This window comes from Malaclemys terrapin, chromosome 5 (assembly GCF_027887155.1).
Source record: "Malaclemys terrapin pileata isolate rMalTer1 chromosome 5, rMalTer1.hap1, whole genome shotgun sequence".
In the NCBI taxonomy this organism is placed as follows: domain Eukaryota; kingdom Metazoa; phylum Chordata; order Testudines; family Emydidae; genus Malaclemys; species Malaclemys terrapin.
The window spans coordinates 1,196,607-1,208,796 of record NC_071509.1 but is presented as its reverse complement, the minus strand read 5'-3'; positions in this window follow the sequence as shown (position 1 = coordinate 1,208,796).

Below are 12,190 nucleotides of genomic sequence, written 5' to 3'. Positions count from 1 at the left end.
ATCAGCCACACACCCAGGTCCAATTAGAACTTAGATCTTACCCAAAATACACGCTATAGCCAATTCTTATTAACTAAACTAAAATTTATTAAAAAAGAAAAGAGAGAGAGTGCTGGTTAAAAGATCAATCTACAGACAGACTTGAATTCAATTCTTGAGGTTCAGATACATAGCAGAGATGAGCTTGTAGTTGCTAAAAGTCCTTTTAGAAATAGTCCAGAGGTTATAGTCCAATGTCCATATTCAGGGTGGCTCCAGTCAATGACTGGGGATCTCAATCCTTGTGGCTTAAGGTTTCCCCCTCTTGAATCCCAAAGCAGATCTGAGATGAAGCAGGATCGTGTCCCAGGGTCTTATACATTTCCAGCAGCCTTTTGGCCTGAGACGACAATAGGCTCAACTTTCCTTCTCCCAAACATCCTGGCAATTAGCACAGGGTAATTTATCCATTAAACAGTTCAGATCCAGGTTACCACAACCTTCAAAGAGACATAGAGACAATAATACTGTTTCCCTCAAGTGTCTTCCTAAATGTTAATATTCCTTTTTTGATCTTTGAATTAAAACTATAGCAATAGACAAGACTTGTTTGCTGACATCACAAGCCCTGAGCAAACACCTCCCCTTCTACCTCTAACAATACCGGCTGCATTTCAAAGCTCTGTTCATTTACAGATTTTCCTAACCAGTCCTTAAGGCTCACCCGTGGGTCAGGTCAGTCTGAGTTAATTAACTCTTTCTGGCCCTGTCACCTTCCAATGAAATATTATATTACACTCATAACGTCACAGGGGGCTCCTCAGACGAGGGAGGAGTTGGGAGGTGCTGCACCCCAGTAACCCGGCTGCCTTCCTGGGAGAGCTGTGTCCCCTTCTGGGGCATGGAATGGGTTTGTCTGAGCTGCTCTCAAACCCCTCCTGGGCCGGAGACTCCACAGCCTCCCTGGGCAATTTCTTCCAGTGCTTTACCACCCTGACAGTCACGACGGTTCTCTATGTCTGACCTAAACTGCCCCTGCTGCAGTTTTTGCTTCTTGTCCTGTCCTCAGTGGCTAAGGAGAACAATTTATCACTTTCCTCTTTATAACAACCTTTTACATACTTGAAAACTGTGATCATGTCCCCTTTCAGTCTTCTCTTCTCCAGGCTGAACAACCCCAACGTTTTCAGTCTTCCCTCATAGCTCATGTTCTCTAGACCGTTCATCATTTTGTTGCTCTTCTCTGGACTCTCTCCAATTTGTCCCCATCTTCCCCAAAGTGTTGGCAACCGACCACTCCTGCCAGTGATTAATGTTGTGGCCTAGTGCAATTCCCCTCAACTACAGTTCTGCATCCCTCCCCCAGCCCCACATTGCCCCCCCAGCCCCAAATCTACACCCTTTCCCCAGCCACAACTCTGCACCACTCCCCCAGCCCCACATTGACCCCCCACCACAACTCTGCACCCCTCACCCAGCCCCACATTGACCCCCCTGCCACAACTCTGCACCCCTCACCCAGCCCCACATTGACCCCCCCAGCCACAACTCTGCACCCCTCCCCCAGCCCCACATTGACCCCCCCCCAGCCACAACTCTGCACCCCTCTCCCAGTGGAGGTACAACTGTGGAGTCATTCCATGGACAGCACCAGGAGAGAGTGGAGGGATATCTGTGGGGAGTGGGTGAGGGGGTAGCACAGGGGGGAGGGAGGGGCAACAGTGAGGAGCTGAGGGGGTAGTGCCGGGGAGGGAGGGGTAGTGGGGAGGAGCTGAGGGGGTAGCGCAGGGGGGAGGGGTAGCGGGGAGGAGCTGAGGGGGTAGCACTGGGGAGGGAGGGGGAGCGGGGAGGAGCTGGGGGTAGCGTTGGGGAGGGAGGGGAAGCGGGGAGGAACTGAGGGGGTAGTGCTAGGGAGGGAGGGGGAGTGGGGAGGAGCTGAGGGGGGTAGCGTCAGGGAGGGAGGGGTAGCGGGGAAGAGCTGAGGGGGTAGCGCTGGGGAGGGGGGGAAGAGCTGAGGGGGTAGCGCTGGGGAGGGGGGGAGGGGAGAGGGGAGGAGCTGAGGGGCTAGCGTGGGGAGGGAGGGAGGGGAGAGGGGAGGAGCTGAGGGGCTAGCGTGGGGAGGGAGGGAGGGGAGAGGGGAGGAGCTGAGGGGCTAGCGTGAGGAGGGAGGGAGGGGAGAGGGGAGGAGCTGAGGGGCTAGCGCTGGGGAGGGAGGGGGAGCGGGGAGGAGCTGGGGGGTAGCGTTGGGGAGGAAGGGGAAGCAGGGAGGAGCTGAGGGGGTAGCGCTGGGGAGGGAGGGGGAGCGGGGAGGAGCTGAGGGGGAGCGGGGAGGAGCTGAGGGGGGTAGCGTCAGGGAGGGAGGGGTAGCGGGGAAGAGCTGAGGGGGTAGCGCTGGGGAGGGAGGGGGAGCGGGGAGGAGCTGAGGGGCTAGCGCTGGGGAGGAAGGGGAGGGGGGAGGAGCTGTGGGGCTAGCGCAGGGGAGGGAGGGAAGGGGGGTGGAGCTGAGGGGGTAGCGCTGGGGAGGGAGGCGTAGCGGGGAGGAGCTGAGGAGGTAGCGCTGGGGAGGGAAGTGAGCGGGGAGGAGCTGAGGGGGTAGCGCTGGGGAGAGAGGGGAGGGGGGTGGAGCTGAGGGGGTAGCGCTGGGGAGGGAGGGGTAGCGGGGAGGAGCTGAGGGGGTAGCGCTGGGGAGGGAGGGGTAGCGGGGAGGAGCTGAGGGGGTAGCGCTGGGGAGGGAGGGGTAGCGGGGAGGAGCTGAGGGGGTAGCGCTGGGGAGAGAGGGGAGCAAGGAGGAGTTGAGGGGGTAGCGCTGGGGAGGGAGGGGGAGCGGAGAGGAGCTGAGGGGGTAGCGCTGGGGAGAGAGGGGAGCGGGGAGGAGTTGAGGGGGTAGCGCTGGGGAGGGAGGGGGAGCGGAGAGGAGCTGAGGGCGTAGCACTGGGGAGAGAGGGGAGTGGGGAGGAGCTGAGGGGGTAGCGCTGGGGAGGGAGGGGTAGCGGGGAGGAGCTGAGGGGGTAGCGCTGGGGAGGGAGGGGAGTGGGGAGGAGCTGAGGGGGTAGCGCTGGGGAGAGAGGGGAGTGGGGAGGAGCTGAGGGGGGTAGCGCTGGGGAGGGAGGGTAGTGGGGAGGAGCTGAGGGGGCAGCGCTGGGGAGGGAGGAGAGCTGGGAGGAGCTGAGGGGGGTAGCGCTGTGGAGGGAGGGGGAGCGGGCAGGAGCTGAGGGGGGTAGCACTGTGGAGGGAGGGGGAGCGGGGAGGAGCTGAGGGGGTAGCGCTGTGGAGGGAGGGGGAGCGGGGAGGAGCTGAGGGGGTCACGCTGGGGAGGGAGGGGAGTAGGGAGGAGCTGAGGGGGTAGCGCTGGGGAGGGAGGGAGAAGGGGAGGAGCTGAGGGGGTAGCGCTGGGGAGGGAGGGAGAGGGGGAGGAGCTGAGGGGGTAGCGCTGGGGAGGGAGGGGAGCGGGGAGGAGCTGAGGGGGTAGCGCTAGGGAGGGAGGGGGAGCGGGGAGGAGCTGAGGGGGGTAGCGCTGGGGAGGGAGGGGAGCGGGGAGGAGCTGAGGGGGTAGCGCTGGGGAGGGGGGGAGTGGGGAGGAGCTGAGGGGGGTAGCGTCAGGGAGGGGGGAGGAGCTGAGGGGTTAGCGCTGGGGGGAGGGAGAGGAGAGGGGAGGAGCTGAGGGGGTAGCGTCAGGGAGGGGGGAGGAGCTGAGGGGGTAGCGCTGGGGAGGGAGGGGGAGCGGGGAGGAGCTGAGGGGGTCGCGCTGGGGAGGGAGGGGCAGCGGGGAGGAGCTGAGGGGGTAGCGCTGGGGAGAGAGGGGAGCGGGGAGGAGCTGAGGGGTAGCGCTGGGGAGAGAGGGGAGCGGGGAGGAGCTGAGGGGGTAGCGCTGGGGAGGGAGGGGTAGCGGGGAGGAGCTGAGGGGGTGGCGCTAGGGAGGGAGGGGGAGCGGGGAGGAGCGGAGGGGGTAGCGCTAGGGAGGGAGGGGGAGCGGGGAGGAGCTGAGGGGCTAGCGCTGGGGAGGAAGGGGAGGGGGGAGGAGCTGTGGGGGTACCGTCACGGAGGGGGGAGGAGCTGAGGGGGTAGCGCTGAGGGGGTCGCGCTGGGGAGGGAGGGGGAGCGGGGAGGAGCTGAGGGGGTCACGCTGGGGAGGGAGGGGAGTGGGGAGGAGCTGAGGGGGTAGCGCTGGGGAGGGAGGGGCAGCGGGGAGGAGCTGAGGGGGGTAGCGCTGGGGAGAGAGGGGAGCGGGGAGGAGATGAGGGGGGTAGCGCTGGGGAGGGAGGGGTAGCGGGGAGGAGCTGAGGGGGTAGCGCTGGGGAGGGAGGGGTAGCGGGGAGGAGCTGAGGGGGTAGCGCTGGGGAGGGAGGGGTAGCGGGGAGGAGCTGATGGGGTAGCGCTGGGGAGGGAGGGGGTAGCGGGGAGGAGCTGAGGGAGTAGCGCTGGGGAGGGAGGGGAGTGGGGAGGAGCTGAGGGGGTAGCATCAGGGAGGGAGGGAAGGGGGGAGGAGCTGAGGGGGTAGCGCTGGGGAGGGAGGGGAGTGGGGAGGAGCTGAGGGGGTAGCATCAGGGAGGGAGGGAAGGGGGGAGGAGCTGAGGGGGTAGCGCTGGGGAGGGAGGGGTAGCGGGGAGGAGCTGAGGGGGTAGCACTGTGGAGGGAGGGGGAGCGGGGAGGAGCTGAGGGGGTAGCGCTGGGGAGGGGGGGGAGCGGGGAGGAGCTGAGGGGGTAGCGCTGGGGAGGGGGGGAGTGGGGAGGAGCTGAGGGGATAGCGTCAGGGAGGGGGGAGGAGCTGAGGGGTTAGCGCTGGGGGGAGGGAGAGGAGAGGGGAGGAGCTGAGGGGGTAGCGTCACGGAGGGGGGAGGAGCTGAGGGGGTAGCGCTGGGGAGGGAGGGGGAGCGGGGAGGAGCTGAGGGGGTAGCACTGTGGAGGGAGGGGGAGCGGGGAGGAGCTGAGGGGGGTAGCGCTGTGGAGGGAGGGGGAGCGGGGAGGAGCTGAGGGGGTAGCACTGTGGAGGGAGGGGGAGCGGGGAGGAGCTGAGGGGGTACCACTGTGGAGGGAGGGGGAGCGGGGAGGAGCTGAGGGGGTCACGCTGGGGAGGGAGGGGAGTGGGGAGGAGCTGAGGGGGTAGCGCTGGGGAGGGAGGGAGAAGGGGAGGAGCTGAGGGGGTAGCGCTGGGGAGGGAGGGAGAGGGGGAGGAGCTGAGGGCGTAGCGCTGGGGAGGGAGGGGGAGCGGGGAGGAGCTGAGGGGGTAGCGCTGGGGAGGGAGGGGAGCGGGGAGGAGCTGAGGGGGTAGCGCTAGGGAGGGAGGGGGAGCGGGGAGGAGCTGAGGGGGTAGCGCTGGGGAGGGAGGGGAGCGGGGAGGAGCTGAGGGGGGTAGCGCTGGGGAGGGGGGGAGTGGGGAGGAGCTGAGGGGGTAGCGTCAGGGAGGGGGGAGGAGCTGAGGTGTTAGCGCTGGGGGGAGGGAGAGGGGAGGAGCTGAGGGGGTAGCATCACGGAGGGGGGAGGAGCTGAGGGGGTAGCGCTGGGGAGGGAGGGGGAGCGGGGAGGAGCTGAGGGGGTCGCGCTGGGGAGGGAGGGGGAGCGGGGAGGAGCTGAGGGGGTCACGCTGGGGAGGGAGGGGAGTGGGGAGGAGCTGAGGGGGTAGCGCTGGGGAGGGAGGGGCAGCGGGGAGGAGCTGAGGGGGTAGCGCTGGGGAGAGAGGGGAGCGGGGAGGAGCTGAGGGGGTAGCGCTGGGGAGGGAGGGGTAGCGGGGAGGAGCTGAGGGGGTGGCGCTGGGGAGGGAGGGGGAGCGGGGAGGAGCTGAGGGGGTAGCGCTAGGGAGGGAGGGGGAGCGGGGAGGAGCTGAGGGGCTAGCGCTGGGGAGGAAGGGGAGGGGGGAGGAGCTGTGGGGGTAGCGTCACGGAGGGGGGAGGAGCTGAGGGGGTAGCGCTGAGGGGGTCGCGCTGGGGAGGGAGGGGGAGCGGGGAGGAGCTGAGGGGGTCACGCTGGGGAGGGAGGGGAATGGTGAGGAGCTGAGGGGGGTAGCGCTGGGGAGGGAGGGGCAGCGGGGAGGAGCTGAGGGGGTAGCGCTGGGGAGAGAGGGGAGCGGGGAGGAGCTGAGGGGGTAGCGCTGGGGAGGGAGGGGTAGCGGGGAGGAGCTGAGGGGGTAGTGCTGGGGAGGGAGGGGTAGCGGGGAGGAGCTGAGGGGGTAGCGCTGGGGAGGGAGGGGTAGCGGGGAGGAGCTGAGGGGGTAGCGCTGGGGAGGGAGGGGAGCGGGGAGGAGCTGAGGGGGTAGCGCTGGGGAGGGAGGGGAGTGGGGAGGAGCTGAGGGGGTAGCATCAGGGAGGGAGGGAAGGGGGGAGGAGCTGAGGGGGTAGTGCTGGGGAGGGAGGGGTAGCGGGGAGGAGCTGAGGGGGTAGCACTGTGGAGGGAGGGGGAGCGGGGAGGAGCTGAGGGGGTAGCGCTGGGGAGGGGGGGGAGCGGGGAGGAGCTGAGGGGGTAGCGCTGGGGAGGGAGGGGAGTGGGGAGGAGCTGAGGGGGTAGCGCTGGGGAGGGAGGGGGTAGCGGGGAGGAGCTGAGGGGGTAGTGGGGAGGAGCTGAGGGGGTAGCGCTGGGGAGAGAGGGGAGCGGGGAGGAGCTGAGGGGGTAGCGCTGGGGGGAGAGGGGAGGAGCTAAGGGGCTAGCGTGGGGAGGGAGGGAGGGGAGAGGGGAGGAGCTGAGGGGCTAGCGCTGGGGACGGTGGGGGAGGGGGGAGGAGCTGAGGGGGTAGCGTTGGGGAGGGAGAGGAAGCAGGGAGGAGCTGCGGGGGTAGCGCTGGGGAGGGAGGGGGAGCGGGGAGGAGCTGAGGGGGTAGCGTCAGGGAGGGAGGGGGAGCGGGGAAGAGCTGAGGGGGTAGCGCTGGGGAGGGAGGGGGAGCGGGGAGGAGCTGAGTGGGTAGCGCTGGGGAGGGAGGGGGAGCAGGGAGGAGCTGAGGGGGTAGCGCTAGGGAGGGAGGGGGAGCGGGGAGGAGCTGAGGGGCTAGCGCTGGGGAGGAAGGGGAGGGGGGAGGAGCTGTGGGGCTAGCGCTGGGGAGGAAGGGGAGGGGGGAGGAGCTGTGGGGCTAGCGCAGGGGAGGGAGGGGAGGGGGTGGAGCTGAGGGGGTAGCGCTGGAGAGAGAGGGGAGGGGGTGGAGCTGAGGGGGTAGCGCTGGGGAGGGAGGGGAGTGGGGAGGAGCTGTGGGGCTAGCGCTGGGGAGGGTGGGGAGCGGGGAGGAGCTGTGGGGCTAGCGCAGGGGAGGGAGGCGAGGGGGTGGAGCTGAGGGGGTAGCGCTGGGGAGGCAGGGGTAGCGGGGAGGAGCTGAGGGGGGTAGCGCTGGGAAGGGAAGTGAGCGGGGAGGAGCTGAGGGGGTAGCGCTGGGGAGAGAGGGGAGGGGGGTGGAGCTGAGGGGGTAGCGCTGGGGAGGAAGGGGAGGGGGGAGGAGCTGTGGGGCTAGCGCTGGGGAGGAAGGGGAGGGGGGAGGAGCTGTGGGGCTAGCGCAGGGGAGGGAGGGGAGGGGGTGGAGCTGAGGGGGTAGCGCTGGGGAGGGAGGGGTAGCGGGGAGGAGCTGAGGGGGTAGCGCTGGGAAGGGAAGTGAGCGGGGAGAGGGGAGGGGGGTGGAGCTGAGGGGGTAGCGCTGGGGAGGGAGGGGTAGCGGGGAGGAGCTGAGGGGGTAGCGCTGGGGAGGGAGGGGAGTGGGGAGGAGCTGTGGGGCTAGCGCTGGGGAGGAAGGGGAGGGGGGAGGAGCTGTGGGGCTAGTGCAGGGGAGGGAGGGGTAGCGGGGAGGAGCTGAGGGGGTAGCGCTGGGGCGGGAGGGGTAGCAGGGAGGAGCTGAGGGGGTAGCGCTGGGAAGGGAAGTGAGCGGGGAGGAGCTGAGGGGGTCGCGCTGGGGAGAGAGGGGAGGGGAGAGGAGCTGAGGGGCTAGCGTGGGGAGGGAGGGAGGGGAGAGGGGAGGAGCTGAGGGGCTAGCGTGTGGAGGGAGGGAGGGAAGAGGGGAGGAGCTGAGGGGCTAGCGCTGGGGGGAGAGGGGAGGAGCTAAGGGGCTAGCGTGGGGAGGGAGGGAGGGGAGAGGGGAGGAGCTGAGGGGCTAGCGCTGGGGAGGGAGGGGGAGCGGGGAGGAGCTGGGGGGTAGCGTTGGGGAGGGAGGGGAAGCAGGGAGGAGCTGAGGGGGTAGCGCTGGGGAGGGAGGGGGAGCGGGGAGGAGCTGAGGGGGTAGCGTCAGGGAGGGAGGGGGAGCGGGGAAGAGCTGAGGGGGTAGCGCTGGGGAGGGAGGGGGAGCGGGGAGGAGCTGAGGGGGTAGCGCTAGGGAGGGAGGGGGAGCGGGGAGGAGCTGAGAGGCTAGCGCTGGGGAGGAAGGGGAGGGGGGAGGAGCTGTGGGGCTAGCGCTGGGGAGGAAGGGGAGGGGGGAAGAGCTGTGGGGCTAGCGCAGGGGAGGGAGGGGAGGGGGTGGCGCTGAGGGGGTAGCGCTTGGGAGGGAGGGGTAGCGGGGAGGAGCTGAGGGGGTAGCGCTGGGAAGGGAAGTGAGCGGGGAGGAGCTGAGGGGGTAGCGCTGGGGAGAGAGGGGAGGGGGGTGGAGCTGAGGGGGTAGCGCTGGGGAGGGAGGGGAGTGGGGAGGAGCTGTGGGGCTAGCGCAGGGGAGGGAGGGGAGGGGGTGGAGCTGAGGGGGTAGCGCTGGGGAGGGAGGGGTAGCGGGGAGGAGCTGAGGGGGTAGCGCTGGGAAGGGAAGTGAGCGGGGAGGAGCTGAGGGGGTAGCGTCAGGGAGGGAGGGAGAGGGGGAGGAGCTGAGTGGGTAGCGCTGGGGAGAGAGGGGAGGGGGGTGGAGCTGAGGGGGTAGCGCTGGGGAGGGAGGGGTAGCGGGGAGGAGCTGAGGGGGGTAGCACTGGGGAGGGAGGGGAGTGGGGAGGAGCTGAGGGGGGTAGCGCTGGGGAGGGGGGGTAGTGGGGAGGAGCTGAGGGTGTAGCGCTGGAGAGGGAGGGTAGTGGGGAGGAGCTGAGGGGGCAGCGCTGGGGAGGGAAGGGAGCGGGGAGGAGCTGAGGGGGTAGCGCTGGGGAGGGAGGGGAGCGGGGAGGAGCTGAGGGGGTAGCGCTGGGGAGGGGGGGAGTGGGGAGGAGCTGAGGGGGTAGCGTCAGGGAGGGGGGAGGAGCTGAGGGGTTAGCGCTGGGGGGAGGGAGAGGAGAGGGGAGGAGCTGAGGGGGTAGTGTCACGGAGGGGAGAGGAGCTGAGGGGGGTAGCGCTGGGGAGGGAGGGGGAGCGGGGAGGAGCTGAGGGGGTAGCGCTGGGGAGGGAGGGGGAGCGGGGAGGAGCTGAGGGGGTAGCGCTGGGGAGGGAGGGGTAGCGGGGAGGAGCTGAGGGGGTAGCGCTGGGGAGGGAGGGGTAGCGGGGAGGAGCTGAGGGGGTAGCGCTGGGGAGGGAGGGGTAGCGGGGAGGAGCTGAGGGGGTAGTGCTGGGGAGGGAGGGGTAGCGGGGAGGAGCTGAGGGGGTAGTGCTGGGGAGAGAGGGGAGCGGGGAGGAGCTGAGGGGGTAGCGCTGGGGAGGTAGGGGTAGCGGGGAGGAGCTGAGGGGGGTAGCGCTGGGAGGGAGGGGTAGCGGGGAGGAGCTGAGGGGGTAGCGCTGGGGAGGGAGGGGTAGCGGGGAGGAGCTGAGGGGGTAGCGCTGGGGAGGGAGGGGTAGCGGGGAGGAGCTGAGGGGGTAGTGCTGGGGAGGGAGGGGTAGAGGGGAGGAGCTGAGGGGGTAGTGCTGGGGAGGGAGGGGTAGCGGGGAGGAGCTGAGGGGGTAGCGCTGGGGAGGGAGGGGAGTGGGGAGGAGCTGAGGGGGTAGCGTCAGGGAGGGAGGGGAGTGGGGAGGAGCTGAGGGGGTAGCGTCAGCGAGGGAGGGAGAGGGGGAGGAGCTGAGGGGGTAGCGCTGGGGAGGGAGGGGGAGCGGGGAGGAGCTGAGGGGGTAGCGCTGGGGAGGGAGGGGAGTGGGGTGGAGCTGAGGGGGTAGCGTCAGGGAGGGAGGGAGAGGGGGAGGAGCTGAGGGGGTAGCGCTGGGGAGGGAGGGGGAGCGGGGAGGAGCTGAGGGGGTAGCGCTGGGGAGGGAGGGGAGTGGGGAGGAGCTGAGGGGGTAGCGTCAGGGAGGGAGGGAGAGGGGGAGGAGCTGAGGGGGTAGCGTCAGGGAGGGAGGGAGAGGGGGAGGAGCTGAGGGGGTAGCGTCAGGGAGGGAGGGAGAGGGGGAGGAGCTGAGGGGGTAGCGCTGGGGAGGGAGGGGGAGCGGGGAGGAGCTGAGGGGGTAGCGCTGGGGAGGGAGGGGAGTGGGGAGGAGCTGAGGGGGGTAGCGTCAGGGAGGGAGGGAGAGGGGGAGGAGCTGAGGGGGTAGCGCTGGGGACGGAGGGGTAGCGGGGAGGAGCTGAGGGGGTAGCGCTGGGGAGAGAGGGGAGCGGGGAGGAGCTGAGGGGGTAGCGTCAGGGAGGGAGGGAGAGGGGAGGAGCTGAGGGGGTAGCGCTGGGGAGGGAGGGGGAGCGGGGAGGAGCTGAGGGGGTAGCGCTGGGGAGGGAGGGGGAGCGGGGAGGAGCTGAGGGGGTAGCGCTGGGGAGGGAGGGGAGTGGGGAGGAGCTGAGGGGGTAGCGCTGGGGAGGGAAGTGAGCGGGGAGGAGCTGAGGGGCTAGCGCAGGGGAGGGAGGGGAGGGGGTGGAGCTGAGGGGGGTAGCGCTGGGGAGGGAGGGGGAGCGGGGAGGAGCTGAGGGGGGTAGCGCTGGGGAGGGGGGGGTAGCGGGGAGGAGCTGAGGGGGTAGCGCTGGAGAGGGAGGGTAGTGGGGAGGAGCTGAGGGGGCAGCGCTGGGGAGGGAAGGGAGCGGGGAGGAGCTGAGGGGGTAGCGCTGGGGAGGGAGGGGAGCGGGGAGGAGCTGAGGGGGTAGCGCTGGGGAGGGGGGGAGTGGGGAGGAGCTGAGGGGGTAGCGTCAGGGAGGGGGGAGGAGCTGAGGGGTTAGCGCTGGGGGGAGGGAGAGGAGAGGGGAGGAGCTGAGGGGGTAGTGTCACAGAGGGGGGAGGAGCTGAGGGGGGTAGCGTCAGGGAGGGAGGGAGAGGGGGAGGAGCTGAGGGGGTAGCGCTGGGGAGGGAGGGGGAGCGGGGAGGAGCTGAGGGGGTAGCGCTGGGGAGGGAGGGGAGTGGGGAGGAGCTGAGGGGGTAGCGTCAGGGAGGGAGGGAGAGGGGGAGGAGCTGAGGGGGTAGCGCTGGGGAGGGAGGGGAGTGGGGAGGAGCTGAGGGGGTAGCGTCAGGGAGGGAGGGAGAGGGGGAGGAGCTGAGGGGGTAGCGCTGGGGAGGGAGGGGGAGCGGGGAGGAGCTGAGGGGGTAGCGCTGGGGAGGGAGGGGGAGCGGGGAGGAGCTGAGGGGGTAGCGCTGGGGAGGGAGGGGGAGCGGGGAGGAGCTGAGGGGGTAGCGCTGGGGAGAGAGGGGAGCGGGGAGGAGCTGAGGGGGTAGCGCTGGGGAGGGAGGGGAGTGGGGAGGAGCTGAGGGGGTAGCGTCAGGGAGGGAGGGAGAGGGGGAGGAGCTGAGGGGGTAGCGCTGGGGAGGGAGGGGGAGCGGGGAGGAGCTGAGGGGGTAGCGCTGGGGAGGAAGGGGAGTGGGGAGGAGCTGAGGGGGTAGCGTCAGGGAGGGAGGGAGAGGGGGAGGAGCTGAGGGGGTAGCGCTGGGGACGGAGGGGTAGCGGGGAGGAGCTGAGGGGGTAGCGCTGGGGAGAGAGGGGAGCGGGGAGGAGCTGAGGGGGTAGCGTCAGGGAGGGAGGGAGAGGGGGAGGAGCTGAGGGGGTAGCGCTGGGGAGGGAGGGGGAGCGGGGAGGAGCTGAGGGGGTAGCGCTGGGGAGGGAGGGGAGTGGGGAGGAGCTGAGGGGGTAGCGCTGGGGAGGGAAGTGAGCGGGGAGGAGCTGAGGGGCTAGCGCTGGGGAGGGAGGGGAGTGGGGAGGAGCTGAGGGGGTAGCGCTGGGGAGGGAAGTGAGCGGGGAGGAGCTGAGGGGCTAGCGCAGGGGAGGGAGGGGAGGGGGTGGAGCTGAGGGGGTAGCGCTGGGGAGGGAGGGGGAGCGGGGAGGAGCTGAGGGGGTAGCGCTGGGGAGGGGGGGTAGCGGGGAGGAGCTGAGGGGGTAGCGCTGGAGAGGGAGGGTAGTGGGGAGGAGCTGAGGGGGCAGCGCTGGGGAGGGAAGGGAGCGGGGAGGAGCTGAGGGGGTAGCGCTGGGGAGGGAGGGGAGCGGGGAGGAGCTGAGGGGGGTAGCGCTG